Here is a 10,788-nt window from a genome sequence, read left to right as displayed (position 1 = left end):
CAAGCCCAGAGGCTGGTGGGTGGGTGGGCAGGCAGGCGGCTTACCACATTCCTCAGGCTATAAGGGGCCTTTGAAGCCAGAATGGCAGGAGGACCTTCTCTGCCTGTTGGGGGTGGGAAATGATGAGACTCGGCCCCTGTGAGTGTTGTGTGGAGAATACCTCCTATCTCCTACCAGGCTCCCAGATTAGTCAAGGACTTCTTCCAAGGGTTTCTCAACCTCAGCACTATTGACATTTTGGGCCATTTAATTCTTTGTCCTGTGCATTGTAAGATGCTTAGCAGCAGTTGTGACAACCAAAAACGTCTCCAGATATTGCCGAATGCCCCCTGGGAGGCAAAATCAGCTCTAGTTGAGAATCACTGGTCTAACCTCAGGACCAGCCCCCTGGGTTGGAAGGGGTGGCTAGGACCCCATGGGGATGCCATATATCCTCTTCAGTAGTGGAAAGGGAGGTTTCCAAAAAGGCTCTGTCCCCAGCTGTCTCAGGCCCAGGAGGGTGGGAGACACTCTCCCCCCTCCCCATGGCCCCTGCTAGGTTGGAGGGAACCATGCTTGCCTGAGATGGCAGAGCATTTGGCGTCACTGCTCAGCTGCACCAGGCTTGGTGCCAACACCTTACTGCTGAGACTACATAGCATGGGGGCGGGGGAGCGGGGGCGTTCATGGGGGTACTCAGGCTGCCTGTGCGACCTTCTGTCCAGCCAGCTTGAGATGAGGGGAGCCAACATGGATGATCAGCCTCCTGCCTTCCCTTGGTGCCCTGGCAATGTCTCTGCTGCCTCCCTCTAGGCCAGTGTTGGGTTGGGAGTAGGTCTGGCAGGACTGAGAGCCAGTGGGGGCTACTGCCTGGAGCAGGATTGTGGACACAAGTCCAGCGGGCCCAGCCAGCTGACAGCTGGGCCACCTGAATGCCGAGCTCTCCCCTTGAGGAAGGGGAGGAAAGAAGACACTGTGGGTGGCTAAGTGCTACCTGAGTCCCCCCCCACCCAGAAGCCCTTGAGCCTGAGGACTGGGGGAGGGAGCTCCCTCTGGAGTCATCTCCCTCTTCCTGCTCAAGCAGGCAGGCAGGCATTGAGGTAAGGGAAAGTTTTCTAGAGCATAGTGTCACTGCTGGGAAGTCCCTACTTAAGTCTAACCTACTTCCTTTCTTCCTGTAGCATCTGCCCTCTCCTGGGCTGTGTGGTTCTCTGGCCAGGGTGTGCCCTTATTCCTGGGGAAGAGAACCCCATGGGGGAATTTTCAGTCAAAATAAAGGTCAGGTCCTTGTGTGGGTAGAGGGATGAGGGTGCCAAACTGGGCTCAGCTAGGGGATGGAGAAGAGCACTGGTGCCAGTTGACAGACCAGGGCCTACAGAGATCAGGGTTTCCCCAAGACACATTGAACCCAGCACCAGCCTAGGGGGTCCTAGGGTGGGGAGGAGGAAGTGGCCGGGAGGTGGGCAATGGCTTTGTAACCAGAGATGGGCCAAGCGGTATGAGGCAGCAGCTTGGAGCTGGAGTTTAAAATAGCGCCTCGGCCTGGCCAGGATCGGGTTCGGGTCACCCACAAGGCAGTGTGGCCACGACCATCCAGCTCGGGTTTCTTGCCACCCTTGATGATTTAATGGAGGAGGGGGCTACCCAGGCAGATGGGCCTAAGAAAGGGGGTCCAGGCACTGCCACTTACAGTCCCCTGAGCAGGCTCTTGCCTGTCTCCTTTCTCCTCCACACCCACCCCCACGGGACAGATTGCCCCAGCTGCATCCTGATGCCCTCCCTCCTCTTCAGTAAATATTTGACACCAACTGAGGACCAGGTACTTGACAGAGCATGGAGATGAGTAAGGCCTTGACCTTGTCTAAAGCCCAGGAGTTTTGGTCCCCAGGAGTGCACAGAAGGGGGAAGGTGATAAGTATTCAGCAGAGACCCTCCACTGATGTCCTAACCTCAATCCTGAAAGTCCTAGGCATTGGGAAAGGAAGAGGCAGAAAGACCCCCACAGGCTGCAAGAGAGGAGGGTTAGACCTCAAATAAGCCTTCCAGTGAAGAAATGGATTATGGCTACAGTGGAGAGGGGAGAATGTCTTCTCAAAAGCTAGTGATCATCCTTGAAAATTCCCCAGGGTAGTCCACTACCCCAGTGTTCCCTGGCCTGCCCCTCCCCCAAGGCAAAGCCCTCAGACATAGATCTGAGAGCACATTCTGGTCTTTCTCTGTCCAAGTAGTGATCACTTCCTCAGGCTCACCCAAGCAATAGGGCAAGGGGCGAGGGGATATGGGGGTGGGGGGGTCCCCTCTTTAGTTTTTTGAGGGAAGTAGCTCTAGCTCTGCCACGTCCCATTTTGCTGATAGAAAGTGGGAAAAAGCTACTTCAATCAATAAAAAGTTCTAACCATAATCCCTTCTGCTCCACTCTCCCTTGCCAGAGAGTCTCTGGGCCCCTAGGGGCAGTAACAACCTCTGGGCAGTGGCCCTTGAGGCCTGGCAGGTAGGGTTTCTCCCCACTTTGCCCTCCTTCCCCAGCCATGAGTCCAAGGAGGTGACCCAGCAGGCCAAGCCAGCTCAAGGCCAGATCTCTCTCTAACTGGAGCAATGGCCATCTCTCCTGACGGAGCCCACATATATCTAAAAAAGCGTCTTGTATATCTTAATGATTTCTCAACAGCCCCTGATTGAAGCATGCTCAATTTAGCTGTGCCGTAAGTAACTTTTTGTATTTCCTCGGGGAATCATTTCATTTATGAATCTTTTCTGAATCTGCAATCTCGATTAAAAGTTGATTTTTTTTTTTTTGATCTCTGTCTCCTCGGCTTCTGAGATGCCTCCCTAGCGAAAAGGGTGGTAGCACCATCAGTCCTCCCTCCTTAGCCTGTCTGGGTCAGGGGAGTTCTTCCTGAGGTGTGGGGGGAGCAGCAGCCAAGCCTCCTCTGTGGTAGCACCTGGGGCTGCGTGACCTGAGGGGGAGCTGCCCTGGAGGAGGGGCTTACAGAGAGGTTGGGGGCATTGGCAGTCTCCTGCCCACATACCCTCCCCTACCTGCCTCGTATCAGCCCCGCTACAACCAGTGTTACACTGGGGGGATTGTTCCGCCCATTCTGGCTTTAGGGTGTCTCCTCACCTGTAGTTTAGGAATTTAAGAAGGAGACAGAGAACCCTTCAAGGGTTCAGCTTGAGAGCACACAACGGGTTCAAATCCTGGCCCTGCTCCTGTACAGCTGCCACAGCCTAGGTAAGTCACCTCTCCTCTCAGAGCCTCAGTTTCCTTATTTGCAAAATGAGAATGTGATTGCTAAACAGATTACCAAGGAGGTAAAGGGTTTAGCACAATATCTTCAGAAAGGCAGCCTTTATTATTTCCCTTGGGGGACCCCAGCACCAGGAAGCAGGGTTGGAACAATGCTGAGGGTCCTATCCCAATTCTGAACAGTATCTAATTCTTTTCCTCAACCCATTCATTATCTAGTCCTGGTGATACCCCTTGAGGGTGAAGTGGGTGGGACTGGCATAGTTATCTCTCTCAGGATAAGGGTCTGGTAGGGTTGGGACTTGCCCAGGGGCTGCCCCAGGAGGCCCACCAAGAGCTCCTGACTCTCTCCTAAGAGGCAAAGGTCAGGGCTACAGTAGGAAGGCTGGAGGGCAAACTAGGGTGAGAAGCTCTGAACTTAAGAGAGAAGGGCCTTCCCCAAAGACACCGTCCCCATCTCCCCCCCACACCTCCCTCCAGATAGTCGGGGGAGGGATTTGTCCAGGTGCTGCGACCTCTGGCTCTGACCTCTAACCTCTGACTCTGGCCTCCGGGGGGGCTGGTGGGCTCTCTAAGTGTCAGAGTCGCAACTGGGGGTGGGGCTGAGGGGACCCGGCAGCAGAGGCTGCTCTGGGAGTTAACGATTTACGAGGGGCCCCTTCCTGAGGCCTCCCTCCTCACAGGCCCAGCAAGGCAAGCAACCCGTGACTGCCCAGGTGGCTAGACACAGAACCAGTCCCGCCAGTTCAAAGAGCAGTTCATCCTGGGCCTACCCCCAGGCAACTGCCTGAGTACCCCATTCTCTGGAAGAGGAAGGCAAAGTAGGGGTTGGTAGGTAGGGTGTGGTCTGAGGAGGGAGGCTGGGTCCTGTTTTCCAAAGTCTCAGTGTGAGGGACATTTAAGACCCTGCTTTGCCTTCTGGAGTCACATCTGTGAGGGGAGGCCTAGCCCCACCTCTCCACCTCCAGCAACTTTTCTCCATATCACCCCACCCTAGCCTGCATGTCTTGGGTAGAGCACTTTCTGGCCAGGCTTCTGGATGCCCAGGGCACACCACCACCGGCCCCCCCTCTTTGGGCCCGGTCTGTGGCCTCCAGGTTTGGGAAGCTGTGTCCTCCCCTCCCCCAAGGCCCCTTTCTGTTACCTTGCGGCCCCTCCCTCTTCTTGACCCTGAGGCCATGGAGCCACAGCTTTGGCCTCTGGGAGCACACAGTCCCACTTCCTGTTGGAGAGACAGTTGAACCATGACTGTGCCTAGTGAAGTCAAGAGTTACTGTCAGGGGACTTCCTGGTGGCGCAGTGGTTAAGAATCCGCCTGCCAACGCAGGGGACATGGGTTTGATACCTGGTCCTGGAAGATCCCACGTGCCACGGAGCAACTAAGTACGTGCATCACAACTACTGAGCCTGCGTGCCTAGAGCCCGTGCTCTGCAACAAGAGAAGCCACTGCAATGAGAAGCCCGCGCGCCGCAACGAAGAGTAGCCCCTGCTCCCTGCAACAGAAAGCCCAAAGCCTGAGTGCAGCAATGAAGACCCAACACAGCCAGGGAGAGAGGGAGGGAGGGAGGGAGGGAGGGAGGGAGAGAGGGAGGAAAGAAGGAAGATCTTAAGAAAAAAAGAGTTACTGTCAGGGGCATGACGCCCCCAACTGTCCCCACTCCCCTTCCCTTACCACATAAGGGCTGAGTTCCCTGGGCCTGGCAGAGCATGGGGCTACTTCTGGTGGTCTAGCACATGTGTAGCTGTGTGCTGGGGTGCAAGCGGAAATACAAAGTGTGAGTGTATGTGTTGGCCTGGTCTCTGCTCCCTCCCAGCCTCACCCCAGAGTCATTTTATTCTGGGACTGGAGTCCCCCTTCTGCCCACCTCCCTTCCCCACTGTTTACACAGCTCAGGGCCAGGCTGGGCCACCAAACTGACTTCTTAGGGATGGCTGGACCTTGGCCTCCTAAGAAACAGATCTAGCTTTTCTGAAATTTCCTTCTAGTTTCACGGTTCTCTTGTCCCTTCGGAGGTCATGGGGGCAGGGGTGGGGCCGAAGGGCCAGTGGTATGTGAGGGCTTAGACCCCAGAGGCGTGGGCCCATGTCTAGGCAGTCAAGCTTCCCTCTTCCCCTGCCCATGTTTGCACCCCCAGCCCTGCTCTGGAATTTTGGCCAAGGTCACAGTCCAGTGTGACCCCACTGAGCATTATCCTGCACCCTGCCCTGAGGCAGGGCTCCAAATGCCCTGGCTCTCATTTTCTGTGATACAGATGCGGGAACTGGGGCCTCAGGAGAGGCATAGGCCAAGCTCTGGGTTGGCCATCTTTATTGGAGACTAACTCCCACACTCCTCTCCATGCAGCCGTTCCCAGTCACTGGATGTTTAATCAATGACTGACATTAGCTGATAGATGGTAGTCATGGAAAAGGTAGATCCCCCACACAAGGCATGGGTTTAAATCTTGGTTTTGCTACTTTGTAACATTAAGCAGTTGTCTTGAATACCAGGATTAAATAAGCATATTCACAGAAAGCAATTAGTGTGGTGCCAGACACATAGTAAGTGCTCAGAAAACTGTTGGCTACAATCCTTACTACTGGTACGTACTTAGTGCCAGGCTTCAGGCCCAGAGCAGGTAGGAGACTCTCCCTTACCCTCAACAAATTTTCGTGGGTGGTAGTAGTGAGGGGACAGGGAGACAATGAGCAAATAAAAGCTATTTCTGTGCAGTGTGGTCACTGTGGCCATAGGAGGGGACAGATGAGGGCCCCCAAAGCCAGGCCGCAGAGTACAATTGTTCAGTGCATGCACTGCAAAAAAGACACCTGGCCAAGGGGTCTAGGAAGACTGGAAGACAGTGTATGACCTGCTGCCACATGGGGGTACCTATATCTGCCAAAAAGTGGTAGCTTTTTCTAATTTGCACAAAGGCTAGTGCTGGCTCTGTAGATATAAGCCAAACTGAGGTGGGGAGTAGAAGTCAAAGAAGGTTCCCAGTGGAGTGATACATGCTCTTGGGCTTCAGTGAGGACTTCAGGAGGTGAGCTTGATTAAGGCCCTTCTGGGCAGAGGGAACAGTGCATGCAAAGCCACAGATACTTGAAGGGAAGTTTTGGGGTGTCTGAGGGAACCACCAGTGTTGAGTGGTGTTGGTCAGCAGGGCTCAGGGATTGCAGGGAAGAACAGACCAGTTAGGGAAGCCAGGCCAAGTTGGGGAAGGGGCTTGAGCTGAGCCCTATGGGCTCTGATTAGTCACTACAGGATGAGGAACAGGTGAACCCCAGGCAGATCTGTGTGTGAGAAGCCTCACTAGGACAGCAAATCTCTGAAGTTAGGAAAACAACTTTGGTGCCAGTCTCATGTCAGTTTCCTCATCTGAAAAATGGGGACAATACTACTACTGGGGCTGATGTAAAGATTAAATGAGATAAGTTACCTTAACTATTTAGCTTAATGCCCTGCTCAGGGTAAGGGCTTTGTAAATGCCAGCTATGGATATTATAACCAGGACCAGGAGAGCAGGATCCAGGGTACTGGACTGACACATTCCTACCCGGAAGACAGGGTAGGTGGGTGCAGGGCCCTTCTCTCCCCGACAGGTACTGGAGACTTATGGAATTTGCTTCCTGACTCTAAGCTGATTGATTGAATAGCAATATGAAACTCCAATACTCCTTTTTGGAGGGACTGTGAACCAGGATCCCTTTACTTCTTCTTGTGGAAGGGGCCTGGGGTGGGGATAGTCTCTCCCAAGGCCAGAGACCTCCCGCCCAATCCTTCCTGGGTGTCTCCCCCTTGTCTTACTTGTTATGGTAGAGAGTTCTATGTGGATGGTTTGCACGTGGCATTTCCTGTTCATGTTGCATTTTCCATGTGGACAGTTCTGCCACTCTCCTCTCTGGTTCCTACCTGGGGTGGATAAGTGAGGATCTGGGTCTCCCTCCACTTCTTAATTTCCAGGAAAAGGGGAAGACTCCAAGATCCACTCTCTAAACTAGGCCAGGCATATACCAACACCCGTTCCCTGAGAAAGTCACCATTGGTATCACCTGACTCATCTCCATTGCAGCCTGCAGCCCCCTGGGCTTTGCCCTCCTGAGATGGGGAGGGGACAGAGGTCTTGGGGAAAAAAGTGGGTAATTAATAGTAATTCCCTAAGGTGGAGCTACTATCACCCCCACCCCCCATGGATTTCAGCATGAAGCTTTTTTCAGGTATGCAGGGCCTGATTCTGCACTCACCCTAGGCTTCAGAAGCCCTGAGGACTGAGTTTCATTTCTTGGGTCCTAATCCTCTGAGGCCTGCTGCTGACTCCTGGGCAACAGGTCCCACCTCACAGTTTGGGCCTCAGCTTCCCCAGAAAAGGTAGGCAGTGGTGGGCTAAGTGTTGGCAGATCCTTGAGCATCTAGGCCTGGGACCCTGCTTCTTTTCGCCTTGTATGGTCAGTGCCTAACACCATACTGTACCTGACAGGCAGGGTGGGGCCCAGAATGTCTATCTTTAATTTAAGCAGTTTAGGGGGGATAATCTGGAGGTGTTCGTTTGTCTTAAAACTGTGTTCTCAGAGCAAGTACCTTGCTTTACTCACATGGTACGTTTGGTGTGGCTTTGAGGAAGCTTGCTGGACAGGCTAGGGAGCCATTCGTTGACACACAGTTAAAGGAGGACACTTCTCAGCTTTTGTGTAAGGGAGGGGGTGTTCAAGAGAGGGTCATTCCCTGTGGCCTGGGAGGTCAGGACAGGTAGAGAGACAACACATTCCAGATGAACTCTGCCCTCTGACACCTCCCTCACACCCCTATCCCCTGGCAGGGTCAAAGTCCCAAAGCCAAATTTAGAAGGCTTGGAGGGTGGGCACCAGCGGCTGCTCCCATGAGACCTAGGCCCCAGGCCCTCCAACACCGAGGCAGACGGCACAGAGGAGGAAACAGCGAGGTGGGAGCTAGTTTTGCTTCTTCCACTGAGACTGCTCCAGTGGCTGGAGGCACCAGGTCGCCGCAGTTAACTCCCTGTTATCTGGGTCCCAATCGTTCTCAGGCTGTAATGTTTAACCCTAGGCAGACTTCGCAAACCGTCCTGCCCCTTTCCTGTTAGGGTCTCTGGTCTGGGGGCTGTGTTTTCTCTGTCTCGCGGAGGCAGCACAAATCCACCCCCATGAATTCCACAGAATTGAAGAAACTTTCCACTTTGGGATTATACGAGTGAGCCTGGGGCTCGCTCTGTGGGTCCCTGAAGTGGTGAGAAGACGACATCTGCAGCTTTAGGATTAGCCCAAGCTGGGCAGATGGAGGGGGCACTGAATGACGGCGAGGATATGCGGGCCCAAATCTGTACCCGCTGGGCTTTTGTTCTCTCTTTCAACCAGTGTCTATTGAGCGTTTCTCTGTGCTAGGCACTGTTTCGGGCTCAGAGTTCACAGGCCACGGTCTCAGGGCACCACAATGTAGTCGCTTTAGCTCCAGGACTCAGGGTTTCCGTTGGGGCCAGCGTAGGTAACAAAATGTCCTTTCTTGGATCAGTTTCCTCATCTGTGTAATGGGGACAGGAACCTCCACCCCCTTTCTCCCGGGTAACTAGAGCCCACCGAGTACGGGAATGCACTCTGGGAAGGGTGCAATCTTTGAACACGCGTCTAGCTCCAAGAGTGCTCGGCTATGAGTTCTCGGCCCTACGCGCACCTGAGCTGAGGGGCGCGGCCAAACCCTTCCTACTGGTCCTTGTAGCTTCGCGGCCGGCTGGAGAGAGGGAGCAGAGAGATGGCGGATTTCCCCATAAGGTGCGTCTCCAAGCCCATGCACTCCTCACAGAACGGGAGAGGTCCTCTTATTTTTTGTAAAGTTGCAGAAAAAGAGGTGAAGACGGGGCGCGCTGGGGAGCTCAGCCTGGGCCGACCTCGTCAGAGCGCGGGGAGCTTGAGGCGCAGTGGCTGCGGCTCCGGCCTCAGAGCCTGCGGCGTCCAAGTGGCCAGAGCTGCGTCGGGAGGGAGGCGGAGGGAGGAGGGAGGGGAGCCGAGGTGGGCGGGGGGGGGGGGGAAGAAGGAGGAGGGAGCGTTGAGTCCGGTCCGGGTTTTGCCGGCAGCCCCCGGGCAGCGTTCAGAGCTCCTGCCCGGGCGGGCGCGCGGCGGCGGCGGCGGTGGCAGAGGCGGCGGAGCCTGAGCGGGGATGTAGAGGCGGCAGCAGAGGCGGTGGCGGCGGCGAGAGCAGGCGCCCGAGCCGAGAGAGAAGAGCGGCCGAACCTTGTTCCCCGAAGCCGGGCCCCGCGTCCCTGCCCTGCCCAGCCCAGCGCCCAGCCATGCGCGTTGCCTGCTGAGTCCGGGCGCCTCACGCTGCGCCCTCCGCCAGCCGCTCAGCGCTACGCTTGGGGGTGATTAGTTGCTTTTTGTTGTTTTTTAATTTGGGCCGCGGGGAGGGGGAGGAGGGGCAGGTGCTGCAGGCTCCCCCCCCTCCCCGCCTCCGACCAGCCGCGGCGGCGTGACTCCGGCTCCGGACCCGGGCACGGCGGGCGGCGCGGCTGGAGCGGAGCGCACCGCGGCGGCGGTGCCCAGAGCGGAGCGCAGCTCCCCGCCCCTCCCCTCCCCCTCGGCCTCGCGGCGGCGGCGGCAGTGGCGGCTTGGACGACTCTGAGAGCCGGTAGGTGTCGGGCCACGGCCCTCCCCCGACCCCCCCCGGAGGCCGGCCCCCTCCCCTTCCCCGCCTACCTCCCTCTCCTCCCCCGGGGCCCGGTGCGCGGCCGGGGCCGGAGTTCGCTGCAAGTCTGCGGAAAGTTTGGCGGCGCGGGCTCCCCCGAAGTTCAGGTGCGGAGAGCCAGGGACGGGAAAAGAGGGGTCCGTGTTTGGGTGTGGCGGGGGGCGCCCGTAGTCTGAGCCTCGGAGCCCCGGAGGCTGGGATCCCTAGCTCCGGTGATTGCTCGATGGCCTCTTCTATACTCAAGCCTCCCCAAGCCGCAGTCAGCTCGGTCGCAGATCACTGAGTTCAGACAAAAAGAGGGGTTTTAGGGTCGGGGACGGCGGCTTGGGCGCCATGGATTGGGGTCGGGGCTCTCCCTGAGGGGTACGGTCCCCTCCCCAAGTACTCGCGCTTGAGAGCACAGGGGCGGCGGGAGCCCGTGTCCTCACCTCTCGGTGTTGGGCGGGCGCTCCGCCTGCGGGGGCGGCTGATTGGAGATCTCCGGCGCGCACTCCCCCCAACAGACCCCATTCGCAGCCCTGTGTTTTGGGGGCATTACTGCTCTAACGCCCAGGACGACGCGTGGCTGAGTCTCCCCCTCCACTTGGAGGGGGCGGTGGCCACTTCTACATTTCCCCTGAGGCTCCTCGCCCCCGCTGCCCGCGGGGTGCCTGGCGGGCTGACCAAGTTTGACCTTTTTTTTTTTTTCCGTCAAAGTATCACCCCCGACCACCACTGCTCTCCGCGGCCTCTTTCTCCCTTCCTCCCTAGCCTTAGGGAGTCTTTCAGGCTGTCTCCTGAGCCCCGCGTGGCCAAGCAGCATGCAAAGCCAGGGAGGGAGAATGGGGGTGTTCCTCTAGCTGCGGAGCTGTGGGAGGCGGGTGTCCCAGGCGCCTGCTTCGTTGCTCTGGC

The 10,788-nt window shown here is 56.7% G+C and overlaps 1 protein-coding gene across 2 annotated transcripts in view; it reads left to right on the top strand.

The window, feature by feature from the left end:
- The first annotated feature begins 9,276 nt into the window (after positions 1-9,276).
- The window catches only part of CXXC5 (CXXC finger protein 5), a 34,279-nt gene continuing 32,767 nt past the window's right edge, over positions 9,277-10,788 (top strand). The window contains exon 1 of one of the 2 annotated variants that reach the window (XM_027095852.1): positions 9,277-9,840. The gene's annotated coding sequence lies outside the window, so the exon portion shown is untranslated. Of the gene's footprint in view, positions 9,841-9,907; positions 10,005-10,788 lie in introns of those variants that run through there. The other variant, XM_027095862.1, reaches the window with a different exon arrangement.

Source organism: Aethalodelphis obliquidens, unplaced genomic scaffold (assembly GCF_003676395.1).
Source record: "Aethalodelphis obliquidens isolate GAN/ISIS:26980383/991018 unplaced genomic scaffold, ASM367639v1 scaffold4, whole genome shotgun sequence".
Classification (NCBI taxonomy): Eukaryota; Metazoa; Chordata; class Mammalia; order Artiodactyla; family Delphinidae; genus Aethalodelphis; species Aethalodelphis obliquidens.
The sequence above is the reverse complement of the archived record's forward strand: the minus strand, read 5'-3'. Positions and strand labels throughout refer to the sequence as shown.